Raw genomic sequence first — 15,798 nt, forward strand, 5'->3', positions numbered from 1 at the left:
AGGGCAAATGCACATTGTAAGGAAATTCTCACTTACGTTAACATGCCAATACTTCCAGATATTAATGACTGAAAATACCAATGGAGATTTCCAACTGATACCAATCCGTGAAGAAACAAAAAAAAATCAAATAAACAGAATTGTTAGCGCTGAAAGCATGCAACATTTCACTGGGTTGAGGACAAATCATTCCCTTGGAGATACAGGAGCAATTTATAATTTCTTTTTTCAGCTACGGGAAGCTGCTCATCCCCACAGAATTATTTTGAATAAGCTTGGTCGATCCAGAATTCTATTTAATTGGCTGAAACTCCCTGCTACACCAACTGTGAAGAGTCATAAGGGAAATAAATTGCCGCGGTTTCAGTTGCTTCAGTGTTACCAGTGACTGAGAGTCCACACTTTAAACCCACTCAGATTTACCATCCCGACTCCAACTCAAGTTCATTGACCTTCGAGCGAGTGGGGATTCTTCCAGGCTCAGTAATGCCACTCTGAACGGGCCTCTGGAAAGAAGACTAGCATCAGTGATTCTCCAAGTTGCAATATCGCTGCTGATGCCACTTCAAGCTGGGTCTGAGATTGTTAGAGCTTGTCAAAGTTATACCCACACATAACAAACTTTTTTACTCAGAGAGTGGTGACGGTCTGGAATGCGCTACCTGGGAGGGTGGTGGAGGCGGGATGCCTCACATCCTTTGAAAAGTACCTGGATGAGTACTTGGCACACCATGATATTCAAGGCTATGGGCCAAGTGCTGGCAAGTGGGATTAGGTGGGCAGGTCAGGGCCTTTCATGCGTCAGTGCAGACTCGATGGGCCGAAGGGCCTCTTCTGCACTGTAGTATTCTGTAATTCTGTGATTCTGAACAGCATAGACTGTAGACAATAGAGGGCAGGGCCTGTGTTTCATCACTCCCTGGGAACTATCTCAGGTTAGAGTCATAGAGTCATCGAGGTTTACAGCATGGGGAAACAGACCCTTCGGCCCAACTTGTCCATGCCGCCCTTTTTTTTTAAAACCCCTAAGCTAATCCCAATTGCCCACATTTGGCCCATATCCCTCTATATTCATTGTACCCACGTAACTATCTAAACGCTTTTTAAAAGACAAAATTGTACCCGCCTCTACTACTACCTCTGGCAGCTTCTTCCAGACACTCACCACCCTCTGTGTGAAAAAATTGCCCCTCTGGACACTTTTGTATCTCTCCCCTCTCGCCTTAAACCTATGCCCTCTGGTTTTAGACTCCTCTACCTTTGGGAAAAGATATTGACTATCTATCTGATCTATGCCGCTCATTATTTCATAGACCTCTATAAGAGGTCTATAAAATAAGGTTGACAGAGCCTTTTTGAAACTTTGGGTTGCTTTGACTCTGTGCTGAACTTCTGACCCTTAATCCTCTCTATCTTGAGCGTTGCTTCTCTCTAGCTCTGTAACATTGCCCGACTCTATCCTTGCCTCAGCTTATCTGCTGCTGGAACCCACCCCACCTTCCATGCTGTATCACCTCTGGAGGTGATGAGATCTCCCGTTATAGCCACTTGCTTATCTATCACCCCCTCATTGGTAACTCTGTGGCCTCGGGCTCTGCTCCACAGGTCCACACCAGTGTGATTCCTGCCTGCCAGACTACCTGGATCCACTACAGTTCGCCATTCGCCGCAACAGGTCCACAGCAGATGCCATCTCCCTGGCCCTGCACTCAACCCTGCAACACCTGAATAACAAAGGCACTTTTGTCAGACTCCTATTCATCGACTACAGCTCAGCCTTCAACACCATAATTCCAACAAAACTCACCTCCAAATTCCATGGCCAGGGACTCTGTTCCTCGCTCCGCGACTGGATCCTCAATTTCCCAACACATAAACCGCAATCAGTTAGGACAGGCAACAACACCTCCTCCACAATCATTCTCCACACCGGTGCCCCACAAGGCTGTGTCCTCAGCCCCTTACTATATTCCTTACACACTTATGACAGCAAATTCTGCTCTAAATGGAGTTGGAGTGGAATTTGGCCACACAGCCATAAGTATATAAGGGGTATAGGGTGGCATGGTGGCACAATGGTTAGCACTGTTGCCTCACAGCAGCAGGAGCCCGGGTTCAATACCCTGCTTGGGTCACTCTCTGTGTGGAGCCTGCCCGTTCTCCCTGTGTCTGTGTGAGTTTCCTCCAGGTGCTCCGGTTTCCTCCCAAGTCTGAAAGACGTGCTGGTTAGGTGTAGTGGCCTGCTAAATTCTCCCTCAGCGTACCCAAACAGGCACCGAAGAGTGGCAATTAGGGGATTTTCACAGTAACTTCATTGCAGCGTTAATGCCTACTTGTGACACTAATAAAAAAAAAATTCAAACATTTTCAGGTTTGCTGATGCAGTGAGTCAAATCTCAGACAATGTCAAAACAGAATACAGGAAAGAGACAGAGGTTGGAATTTTACCAACCCGCCTGCCATGGGAAGCGGAGCGAGCAAGGACCATGGAAAGATCTGTTGACATCGGGCGGGATTTCACAGTTTCGGGATGGCAAGGCCATAAAATCCCACCTAGAGAATCTGGTAAAATGATGCAACGACAATAATCTTTCCCTCAGTGTCAGTAAAATGAAGGAGCTAGTCATCAACTTCAGGACATGCCCCTGTCTACATCAGCGGGGATGAAGTGGTTTAGAGTTTCAGGTTTCTAGTTCAGATCACCAACAATGTGTCCTGGACCCTGCACGCCAAGGATATTGTTAAGAAATCCCACCAATGCCTCTACTTTCTCAGGAGGCTAAGGAAATCCAGCATGTCATGGAGTCATAAAGCCATAGAGGTTTACAGCATGGAAACAGGCCCTCTGGCCCAACTTGTCCATGCCACCCTTATTTTTTTTTAAAACCCCTAAACTCATCCAATTGCCCGCATTTGGCCCATATCCCTCGATACCCATCGTACCCATGTAACTATCTAAATGCTTTTTAAAAGATAAAATTGTACCCGCCTCTACTACTACCTCTGGCAGCTTGTTCCAGACACTCACCACCCTCTGTGTGAACAAATTGCCCCTCTGGACACTTTTGTATCTCTCCCCTCTCACCTTAAACCTATGCCCTCTAGTTTTAGACTCCCCTACCTTTGGGAAAAGATATTGACTATCTACCTCGTCTATGCCCCTCATTATTTTATAGACCTCTATAAGATCACCCCTCAGTCTCCTACGCTCCAGAGAAAAAAGTCCCAGTCTATCCAGCCTCTTCTTATAACTCAATCCATCAAGTCCCGGTAGCATCCGAGTAAATCTTTTCTGCACTCTTTCTAGTTTAATAATATCCTTTCTATAATAGGGTGACCAGAACTGTACACAGTATTCCAAGTGTGGCCTTACCAATGTCTTGTACAACTTCAACAAGACGTCCCAACTCCTGTATTCAATGTTCTGACTGATGAAACCAAGCATGCCGAATGCCTTCTTCACCATTCTGTCCACCTGTGACTCCACTTTCAAGGAGCTATGAACATCTACCCCTAGACCTTTTTGTTCTGTAACTCTCCCCAATGCCCTACCATTAACTGAGTAAATCCTGCCCTGGTTCAATCTACCAAAATGCATGACCTCGCATTTGTCTGAATTAAACTCCATCTGCCATTCGTCAGCCCACTGGTCCAATTGATCAAGATCCCGCTGCAATTGGAGATAACCTTCCTCACATGTCCACCAAGACTCTTATCAGTTTTTACAGATGCATCATAGAAAACATCCTATCCAGATGTATCACAGCTTGGTATGGCTCCTGCTCTGAACAAGTCCACAAGAAACTACAAAAGGTTGTGAACGAAGCCCAGTACATCACGCAAACCAACCTCCCATCCATTGACTCCGTCTACACGTTCCGCTGCTTTGGGAAAGCAGCCAGCATAATCAAGGACCCCACGCATCCTGGACATTCTCTCTTCCACCTTCTTCCGTCGGGGAAAAAATATAAAAGTCTGAGATCACACACCAACCGACTCAAGAACAGCTTCTTCCCTGCTGCCATCAGAGTTTTGAATGGATCTACCATATATTAAGTTGATCTTTCTCTTCTTCCCACCTGTAGCTGCAACACTATATTCTGCACCTTATCATTTTCTTTTCCCCTATGTACTTTATGAATGGTATGTTTTGCTGTATAGTGCGCAAGAAACAATACTTTTCACTGTATCCCAATGCATGTGACAATAATAAATCAAATATAGTCAGAAGCTTTTTCCCAGGGTGGAAGAGTCAATTACTAGGGGGTATAGGTTTAAGGTGCGAGGGACAAGTATTTATCCCGCTAATCCCCTGACACTAGAGTCAATTTAAAGGAGATGTACGAGGCAAGTTTTTTACACAGAGGGTGGTGGCTGCCGGGGGAGGTAGTAGAAGCAGATACGATAGTGTGTTTTAAGGGGCATCTTGACAAATACATGAATAGGATGGGAACAGAGGGATATGGTCCCTGGAAGGGTGAGGGGGCTTTAGTTCAGTCGGGCAGCATGGTCGATGCAGGTGTAGAGAGCCGAAGGGCCTGTTCCTGTGGTGTAATTTTCTGTGTTCAAATCTAATCAAATCGACTACACTGCCCATTTTCTGACTTGTACCAAACCTGTTCCCCCCACATCAGCGCTGTGCTCACTGACCTTTACTAGCACCTGGTCCACCAATACTTCAATTTTAAAATTCTCATCTTCATTTTCCAATCCATCCATGTCCTCATCTTCCCCATCTCCGTAACCTCCTCCACCTCTTCAACCCACAAAATTAACATCTTCTTCCAATTTTGACCTCTTGGTCCTTGCCCTTTGGCATCCCATATTTTAATCAGTCCACCCTCGGTGATCTTTCTTTCAGCTGCCTAGATCTTAGGGTCGGGAATTCAGAATTCCCTTCTTAAATTTCTCTACCTCCTACCTCACCATACTTCTTTTCATTCATTCACAGGATGTGGGCATCGCTGGCGAGGCCAACATTTATTACCCATCCTGAACTACTCTTGAGAAGATGGTGGTGAGCCACCTTCTTGAATCATTGCAGTCCATGTTGTGTAGGTACACCCTCGGTTGCTGTTAGGGAGGAGTTCCGGGATTTTAAACCCAGCGACAGCAAAGGAATGGCTTAAGATCTAGCTCTTTGAACAGGTGTTCTGTGACCTATCCTAATATCTCTGAGGATCCTTACTGTGCAACAGGAGGCCATTCAGCCCATTAGGTCTGCACTGACTCTCTGGCAGAGAGAGCATTTTACCATCAATGTAACCCCATATATTTACCCCACTAATCCACCTAACCTACACATCTAGGACACTACAGGGCAATTTACCATGACCTATCCACCTACTCTGAACATCTGTGGACTTCTCCTTGTGTCCCGGTGTCAGATTCTGTTTGATGACACTGCTGTATAGCACCTGGGACATTTGAATGCATTAAAGGTGCTCCACATGCAAGGTGTCATTGGTGAAATTGTGTGGCCCAATTTGATGGAATTGCTTCAAGACTGTGCCTAGGCAAGGGAAAGAGCTTTGATCCAGAAAGAGATCTGAACATATCTTGAAGAAGAATCAAGGAATGCAAGGAGAATGCACACTCGAGTGAATGTGATTCTGAGGTGTTTTAGCAAGCATGCCGCCCAGTTCCAGTAGAGTCCCACAAATCTTAGTAGAATCCATAGAATCGATACAGTGCAGAAGGAGGCCATTTGGCCCATCGAGTCTGCACCAGCCACAATCCTACGCAGATACTATTCCCATAACCCTACATATTTATCCTGCTAATCCCCTGACACTAGGGTCAATTTAGCACGGCCAATCAACTCAACCCACACATCTTTGGACTGAGGGAGGCAACCGGAGCACCCGGAGGAAACACACACAGACACTGGGAGAACGTGCAGACTCTGCACAGACAGTGACCCAAGGCTGGAATTGAACCCGGGCCCCTGGCACTGTGAGGCAGCAGTGCCAACCACTGCGCCACCGTGCCACCCCGTAAGTAATCTGTTTGCCTGAACGCATTTTAATTTGTCAGCCAAGAACAGCGAAAAACAGAGAACTACTTAAATGCAGTTTACAAATTGTCAGATCTGTCTAGCGCTATGTTGCATACTATCCTTTGATTGGAAAGCAGAGGACTTGTATTTTTCGAGAGTTTTTCATAATCTCAATGTGACGCACAACTCAGCGATATGTCATTGGCCCTTCACGGGGGCTTGTCATTTAATCTGTTATATATTTGGGGCTGTTGCACTGTCACTTTAAGAGTCTAGTCACGTGTATAGTTTGTGACATCATTGGCTGCTTCACGGGCTGTCTCCTCGTCTAGATCGAGCCTCTGTTGAGTCAACAACTAATCCATAAACCTGCTTTGTTGTTTTCACCCAACCTCACGTGCCATCACTTCACGTCCCTTTTACCCAACTAGTGCAATATACAACAAATATGGATCATGGGCTGATCCTTTATCCCAACGTTGTGATCCTGCACTCTCCCCTTCCAACTTGAGAGTCTCAGAATTTACCTATTTCTTCTCAAAGGAAGGAAAGGGCGCAGAAAAGATTAACAGCAAAGGTCCTATGAATGGGGGGATTTCAGTTCCATGTACAGACTGGCGAAGCTGGGGTTTTTCCCCGGCGAAGGAGATTTGATAGAGATGTTCAAAATCATGAGAAGCCTCCGACAAAGTAGACAGGGAAAAATCATTCCTATTGTTGGAAGCGTCAGAGGACGCTGACTTAAAGTGATCACCAAAAGAGACAGAGATGACTTGAGGAACAATGTGTTTGCACAGCGAGTGGTGCTTTCTGTTTGTGAACAGAACTCCCACTCACCTGATGAAGGAGCAGAAAGTGCTCCGAAAGCTAGTGGCTTTTGCTACCAAATAAACCTGTTGAACTTTAACCTGGTGTTGTGAGTCTTCTTACTGTGTTTACCCCAGTCCAACGCCGGCAGCTCCACATCAGCATTTACTGCCCATCCCTAGTTGCCCTTGTTCAGAGGGTAGTTGAGAGTCAACCACATTGCTGTGGCTCTGGAGTCACATATAGGCCAGACTAGGTAAGGATGGCAGATTTCCTTCCCTAAAGGACATTAGTAAACCAGATGGGTTTTTCCGACAATCAGCAATGTTTTCATGGTCATCAGTAGATTCTTAATTCCAGATATTTTTTATGGGATTCAAATTCCACCATCTGCCGTGGCGGATTCGAACCGGGGTCCCCAGATCATTCGCTGAGTTTCTAGATTAACCAGGTTGATACCGGAGATGAGGGGTGTTGATTATGAGGAGAGACTGAGCAGATTGGGTTTGTACTCATTGGAATTTAGAAGGCTGAGGGGGGATCTTATAGAGACCCTATAAGATAATGAAGGGGCTGGATAGGGTAGAGGTGGAGAGATTCTTTCCACTTAGAAAAGAAGCTAGAACTAGAGGGCACAGCCTCAAAATAAAGCAGGGTCAGTTTAGGACAGAGTTGAGAAGGAACTTTTTCTCTCAGAGGGTGGTGAATCTCTGGAATTCTCTGCCCACTGAAGTGGTGGAGGCTACCTCGTTGAATATGTTTAAATCACGGATAGATGGATTCCTGATTGGTAAGGGAATTAGGGGTTATGGGGATCAGGCGGGTAAGTGGAACTGATCCACTTCAGATCAACCATGATCTTATTGAATGGCGGGGCAGGCTCAAGGGGCTAAATGGCCTACTCCTGCTCCTATTTCTTATGTTCTTATGTTCTTATCTAGCAATAATGCTACCATGCCATTGCCGAAAGGAGACAGATTCAATCATTGCTTTCAAAAGGGAATTGAATGATTATCTGAAGAAAGAAGATTTGGAGAGTAACAGGGAAAAGATAGGGGAGTGGGACTGGCTGAGGCGGCCTTGCAGAGAATCGGCACAGACACAATGGGCCAAAAGGTCACCATCTCTGTTGTAACCATTCTGCGATTCTGCGATGAGATGCTATGAGCCAGGTACCTGAGCTCAATATTCAGCTGGTCATGGCTTAGAAAGGCCTAATGGATGTTTGTGCTGACAAAAGTGACCATTTCATAGAATCCTACAGTGCAGAAGGAGGCCATTCGGCCCATCGAGTCTGCACCAACAACAATCTCACCTAGACCCTATCCCCATAACCCCACATATTTATCCCACTCATCCTTATAACCTATGCATCCCAGGACACTAAGGGGCAATTTAGCGTGGCCAATTCGCCTAACCCGTACATCTTTCAACTGTGGGATGAAACCGGAGCACCCGGAGGAAACCCACGCGGACACGGGGAGAACGTGCAAACTCCACACAGACAGTGACCCAAGCCGGGAATCGAAGCCAGGTCCCTGGAGCTGTGAGGCAGCAGTGCTAACCACTGTGCCACTGTGCCGCCCACCTTTACCTTTGGTTTACCTTTGCCAGCAGCATCCTGCCTGCGAATATCGAGGGAGAAAACATCTCATTGCTTTGTACTGTGTGCATTCCTCTGGAAACTTGTATATCATCTTGTTGATACTAAAGATCATCATAAGGTAAATGGAGTGTTGAATAATATCTTGGCAAGCGATTTACTACATCAAAATGAGACAGTTAACAGAGTAGACCTGCAAATCATATCTCTTGGCCTCATTCCATTATCTCAAAATCAGTGCGGTCGCATTTCTGTCACCATAAACCTTTGATTATTCTTTGATAAAGATCTCAGACACATCCATACACTCAGAGAAATCATATGACATAATTAAAAACATCATCAAACGATTAGAGATTTGCACTGTGCTTTATTTTTTCTCTGCTGTTCTTGCAAGCCCACAGTTTTCCAGCCATTATGATAAATTGGAAAAACAATTCTCAGTTTGTCAAATGCAAAAACAGTGGCGACATGGTGGCACAGTGACTAGCGCTGTTGCCTCACACCGTCAGGGACCCAGGTTCAATTCCCGGCCTGGAGGGATCCTATGATTCTTGGGTGACTGACTGTGTGCATGTTCTCCCCAGTTCTGCGTGGGTTTCCTCCGGGTGCTCCGCTTTCCTCCCACAGTACAAAGATGTGAGAGTTAGATGGATTGACCATGATAAATTGCCCCTTAGTGTCCCAAGATGTGTGGGTCAGGGGGATTAGCAGAGTAAATAGTGGGGTTGCGGGGATAAATCATTAGGTGGGATGCTCTGTTGGAGAGTCGGTGCAGACTTGATGGACCGACTGACCTCCTTCTGCGCTGTACGGATTCCATGAAACTCCACATGCTACCAAAAGCGTATTTTAAAGTTGAGATTTCTTTTTTTAACTTGCCACAACAACAACTTGCATTTATCCAGCACCTTTATCAAATTAAAACATTCTCACAAGAGCATAACCAAGAGCGTAAGTTGATATTAGGGCCTTTATTTCAAGTTTAGTCAGAGATGGGTTTGAAGGAGCATCTCAGGCCAGGTTTAAGGAGTGCATCCCAGACCTAAGGGCTTTGATAACTGAAGGTGTGGCCGCCATCGCTGCATGAATTAAATTTGTGCAGAGGGACCTGGGTGTCCTTGTGCATGAATCACAAAAAGTTGGTTTGCAGGTCCAGCAGGTAATTAAGAAGGTGAATGGAATTTTGTCCTTTATTGCTAGAGGGGTGGAGTTTAAAAACAGTGCGGTTATGTTGCAGCTGTATAAGGTGCTGGTGAGGCCACACCTGGAGTACTGTGTACAGTTTTGCTCTCCTTACTTGAAAAAGGATATACTGGCACTGGAGGGGGTGCAGAGGAGATTCACTCGGTTGATTCCAGAGTTGAGAGGGTTGGCTTATGAGGACAGGCTTAGTAGACTGGGGCTATACTCATTGGAATTAAGAGGAATGAGGGGAGATCTTATAGAAACATATAAGATTATGAAGGGACTAGATAAGATAGAAGCAGGGAAGTTGTTTCCACTGGCGGGTGAAACTAGAACTCGGGAGCATAGCCTCAAAATAAGGGGAAGCAAATTTAGGACTGAGTTGAGGAGGAACTTCTTCACACAAAGGGTTGTGAATCTGTGGAATTCCCTGCCTAGTGGAGCAGTTGAGGCTACCTCATTGAATGTTTTTAAGGCAAGGATAGATAGATCTTTGAACAGTAAAGGAATTAAGGATTACGGTGAGCGGGCGGGTAAGCGGAGCTGAGTCCACGAAAAGATCAGCCATGATCTTATTGAATGGCGGAGCAAGCACGAGGGGTCAGATGGCCTACTCCTGCTCCTAGTTCTTATGTTCTTATGTTCAAGAGGCTAGAATTAGCAGGCACAGATATCTTGAAAGAAAAGCAGAGATAGAGAGCGGTGAGGCCATGGAGGGACTTAAGGTCAAGGATGAATGTTATAAAATCAAGGCCTGACTTAGCCAGGAGCCAATGTAAACGGTACTTGGTGCAAGTTAGGACTTGGGCACCAGAATTTTGGATGAGCTCAAATTTACAGTGCAGAGGAGGATATGGGAGGCTTCTTTAAAAAAATGATCAATTTTTATGGATTAAATATTTTCCCTAAGCCACCATTGCATTTGGAATTGAAACTTCAAGCATTTAGTTCCATTCTATCATACAGTTGGCACGGCCCCTGGGTAACCAGCACAAAAAAGGCATGATTTATAGATTTAGTTGTTTGGTAATATAAAAATCATAGAAATCATAGAAACCCGACAGTGTAGAAAGAGGCCATTCGGCCCATCGAGTCTGCACCGACCACAATCCCACCCAGGCCCTACCCCCATATCCCTACATATTTACCCGCTAATCCCTCTAACCTACCCATCTCAAGACACTAAGGGGCAATTTTAGCACGGCCAATCAACCTAACCTGCACATCTTTGGACTGAGAACTTGAGTATTCATGAAAAAAGACATCCACTAGAATTTTCCTGTCTCGCCCACCATGGGAATCGTAGCGGGTCAGTGGGTGGGGGGGTGGGGGAGGGGCGGGGGGACCATGCGAAGGTCTGTTGACCTGGAGCAGGATTTACCCGTTTTTGTGGCGAGCGTGGCCGGAAAACCCTGCCCATTTTGTTGAAGTTTTCCATCTTGTACTCATCAGGACCGAAATGCGTTAGTGCTTTCAAGAAATCTACAAGTAGTTGAAAAAAGTCATTTTGTCGAAGCTTTTTATCTTGCACTCATCAGGACATTCGCAAGAATGCCAGTGTCAGGGAAAAGAAAAACTTGCATCGCACGAGAAGTGTGTTCTATCTGTGCTCATAATGTATGAAGTTTTTCTTTTCCCTGACATTGATATTCTTGCAATTATCCTGATGAGTGCAGGATGCAAAGCTTCGACAAAATGTCTTTTTTCAACCACTTGTCGATTTCTTGAAAGCACTAACACATCTCAGTAGAAGACTATGAGTGAGCTTGCTAGTGGTGCTTTTAGAGAAGGAAGTGGATAAGTTAAGCAACTTAACTCATCAAAATTTCACAATCATGCATGCCACTCAATTATTGGTTCCTCCCCCAAGTAAAGACCCCCACACCCTCTGCTCAATCTCCATGCGAAACAGATCTATTAATATTTTGGTGACTTTCAGTCTGCCTTCTCAGCAATCTATGCGATCTCAGCGGCACGGTAGCACAGTGGTTAGCACTGCTGCTTCACAGCTCCAGGGACCTGGGTTCGATTCCCGGCTTGGGTCACTGTCTGTGTGGAGTTTGCACATTCTCCTCGTGTCTGCGTGGGTTTCCTCCGGGTGCTCCGGTTTCCTCCCACAGTCCAAAGATGTGCGGGTTAGGTTGATTGGCCATGCTAAAAATTGCCCTTCGTGTCCTGAGATGTGTAGGTTAGAGGGATTAGTGGGTAAATATGTAGGGATATGGGGGTAGGGCCTGGGTGGGATTGTGGTCGGTGCAGACTCGATGGGTCAAATGGCCTCTTTCTGTACTGTAGGGTTTCTATGATTTCTATGCAGTCCCATGTTTTAAACTGACTCAGAATTCTGAACTTTTCAGGTATTCTACTTCATTCATATTATATCTTTCAGAGGAGAAAGGATCAATTTCTAACCGAGGCCAACGCCTGTTGGCTGTTGTAATTGTCTCCACAAATATTGTGCTCCTTGTCCAAGCTAACAAACTCAACTGGTCTCAGCCTAATTTATAACCTTCATTATTCTGAATTAAGTCCTGCCTCTGTCTATCTTTCCCCAGCAAAAATAAGGTGCGCTCAGAATCGATCTCCGTGACTTGCCTCCCGAAGGCCTGCCGTCATCCTCTCATGCTTTTAAATCTCTCCAAGGCATAATGTGTGGAGTTAGCAACATTAGAATCGCATTTGCTGTCTTCCAATGCTGCCGTTTCCATGGAAACTCATTAATATCAAGAAGCCACTTGTTAATTTCCTCTTTCACTTCTTTGTCTGGGGATGAAATCCTTTTGACACAGGAGCCTTCAAGCTTTTGCGGACTTGTTGGACAAAATAGTTTCCTTCTGGGGTAGATACTCTGTGATTGTACATCTGTCGGCAGTCTTGACAAAGTACATATGCTGGTAAAACACGGTAGGGGGAGAAATTAATCCTCTTCCCATTGCTACGTTGATTCCCCCAGGGGAAGACTGCTACCCACTGTTGATATCATTGAAGAACACAGCATGGGCAGTGCAGGTAATAGTGTGTGGTGCAGTCTTCCCTAGGAACCAACATCTGATGTGAGGGGTAAGTTTTTACGGTGGCGTGAGGGGCAAGATTTTTGTATAGAAAGTGGTAGGTGTCTAGAACACGTTGCCGGGGTGGTGGAGGAGGCAGATATGATAGGGGTGTTTAAGGAGCTTTTAGATAAGCACGTGATGAGAGGTCATACGACACCAGGTTATAGTCCAACAGGTTTATTTGAAATCACAAGCTTTCGGAGCGCTGCTCCTTCATCAGGTGAAGTGGAGAGAGGCGCGCAGGCACAGAGTATACAGGCGGAGCGATGATAGTCTGACACTCACAGGTAGTCAAGAATGTCAACAGATAAGTACAGTGATTTTAAATAAACCTGTTGGACTATGGCCTGGTGCGGTGTGACCTCTCATCTTGTCTACCCCAGTCCAGCACCGGCATCTCCACATCCTAGATAAGCACATGAATGTGCAAGGAACAGAGGGATATGGACCAAGGACAGGCAGAAGGGATTAGTTTAATTTGGCATCATGCTTGGCACAACTTTTACAGATGCACCATAGAAAGCATTCTTTCTGGTTGTATCACAGCTTGGTATGGCTCCTGCTCTGCCCAAGACCACAAGGAACTACAAAAGGTCGTGAATGTAGCCCAGTCCATCACGCAAACCAGCCTCCCATCCATTGACTCTGTCTACACTTCCCGCTGCCTCGGCAAAGCAGCCAGCATAATTAAGGACCCCACGCACCCCGGACATTCTCTCTTCCACCTTCTTCCTTCGGGAAAAAGATACAAAAGTCTGAGGACATGTACCAACCAACTCAAGAACAGCTTCTTCCCTGCTGCTGTCAGACTTCTGAATGGACCTACCTTGCATTAATTTGATCTTTCTCTACACCCTAGCTATGACTGTAACACTGCATTCTGCACTCTCTCCTTTCCTTCTCTATGAACGATATGCTTTGTATAGCGTGCAAGAAACATTACTTTTCACTGTATACTAATACATGTGAAAATAATAAATCTAACCAAATCAAATCAAAACATTGTGGGCCGAAGGGCCTGTTCCTGTGCTGTGCTATTCTATGCTCTATGTCGTATCTCCATGTAGGGTCACTAAAAAAGCGGTACATGAATGAATTCCTCTCCCATGTACTCCTTCAACCAAGCTTCACCAAAACAGGTTAGATGAGCATGAAAGGAATGATTAGTGAGAAACAGCACCTTGTCTCAAACGTTGTTCGGGCAGCAATTAAAACCAACTGCACCCAAAGATGTTAGTACCCCATGTCACCGGAAGCAATACACATTAATTTAAAACATTGCATTCCTCGCAGGCACCAGTTAAGCCAAGTGCATAATTTCAGAGTGCATTAAGCTGAAATTAATTTAATCTAGTTTTTAATCAAAATCCGCATAATCATCTGTGCAAACTCAACACAATTCTCTATTATATGAATGAATATTTGCTGATGTGTTCCTGACAACACTTTCTGTTGTGTGAGTCTCACTTCTGTTGTCGGCAAGATGTTGGAAAAAATTATAAGGGATAGGATTTATAGTTATTTGGAGAGTAATGAATTGATAGGTGATAGTCAGCATGGTTTTGTGGCAGGTAGGTCGTGCCTTACTAACCTTATTGAGTTTTTTGAGAAAGTGACCAAGGAGGTGGATGGGGGCAAGGCAGTGGACGTGGTATATATGGATTTTAGTAAGGCGTTTGATAAGGTTCATCATGGTAGGCTTCTGCAGAAAATGCAGATGTATGGGATTGGGGGTGATCTAGGAAATTGGATCAGGAATTGGCTAGCGGATAGGAAACAGAGGGTGGTGGTTGATAGTAAATATTCATCATGGAGTGCGGTTACAAGTGGTGTACCTCAGGGATCTGTTTTGGGGCCACTGCTGTTTGTAATATTTATTAATGATCTGGATGAGGGTATAGTTGGGTGGATTAGCAAATTTGCTGATGACACCAAAGTCGGTGGTGTGGTAGACAGTGAGGAAGGGTGTCGTAGTTTGCAGGAAGACTTAGACAGGTTGCAAAGTTGGGCCGAGAGGTGGCGGATGGAGTTTAATGCGGAGAAGTGTGAGGTAATTCACTTTGGTAGGAATAACAGATGTGTTGAGTATAGGGCTAACGGGAGGACTTTGAATAGTGTGGAGGAGCAGAGGGATCTAGGTGTATGTGTGCATAGATCCCTGAAAGTTGGGAATCAAGTAGATAAGGTTGTTAAGAAGGCATATGGTGTCTTGGCGTTTATTGGTAGGGGGATTGAATTTAGGAGTCGTAGCGTTATGTTGCAACTGTACACAACTCTGGTGCGGCCGCACTTGGAGTACTGTGTGCAGTTCTGGTCCCCACATTACAGGAAGGATGTGGAGGCTTTGGAGAGGGTGCAGAGGAGGTTTACCAGGATGTTGCCTGGTATGGAGGGGAGATCCTATGAGGAGAGGCTGAGGGATTTGGGATTGTTTTCGCTGGAAAGGCGGCGGCTAAGAGGGGATCTTATTGAAACATATAAGATGATTAGAGGTTTAGATAGGGTGGATAGTGATAGCCTTTTTCCTCTGATGGAGAAATCCAGCACGAGGGGGCATGGCTTTAAATTGAGGGGGGGTAGTTATAGAACCGATGTCAGGGGTAGGTTCTTTACCCAGAGGGTGGTGAGGGATTGGAATGCCCTGCCAGCATCAGTAGTAAATGCGCCTAGTTTGGGGGCGTTTAAGAGATCCGTAGATAGGTTCATGGACGAAAAGAAATTGGTTTAGGTTGGAGGGTCACAGTTTTTTTTTAACTGGTCGGTGCAACATCGTGGGCCGAAGGGCCTGTTCTGCGCTGTAATGTTCTATGTTCTATGTTCTTACAAAAGAAGTATTGCCTGCTGTTGGTTATTTTATCTCTGGGGACGTCTGAGGGTAGATAGGCTTATTTGTATTGTGGAGCTCAACTGTCGGGGTGATAATAGGAGGAATACATTTTGCGCCTTTGATATTTGATTATGTTTCCCTGCACATTACTCAGGTCAGCAGAAAGGAAGACTGCAACTTTCTTTTGTAAAAGAAAGTTTTTTTTTTGTCACAGCCCCAGTCTCTTAGTATAGAATCTGTTTTAAACACCGCTCAGCATTTTATTAAAGAAGTTGTGATCTACTCAGGGATATTGTGTGACACAAAATGATATAACCTGGTC

General features: G+C 45.3%; 1 protein-coding gene across 1 annotated transcript in view; it reads left to right on the forward strand.

Moving 5' to 3' along the window:
* Positions 1-15,798, forward strand: part of LOC144499289 (uncharacterized) — a 324,178-nt gene that overhangs the window by 278,672 nt on the left and 29,708 nt on the right. The gene's annotated exons all lie outside the window — the stretch shown is intronic.

Source organism: Mustelus asterias, chromosome 9 (assembly GCF_964213995.1).
Source record: "Mustelus asterias chromosome 9, sMusAst1.hap1.1, whole genome shotgun sequence".
NCBI lineage: Eukaryota > Metazoa > Chordata > Chondrichthyes > Carcharhiniformes > Triakidae > Mustelus > Mustelus asterias.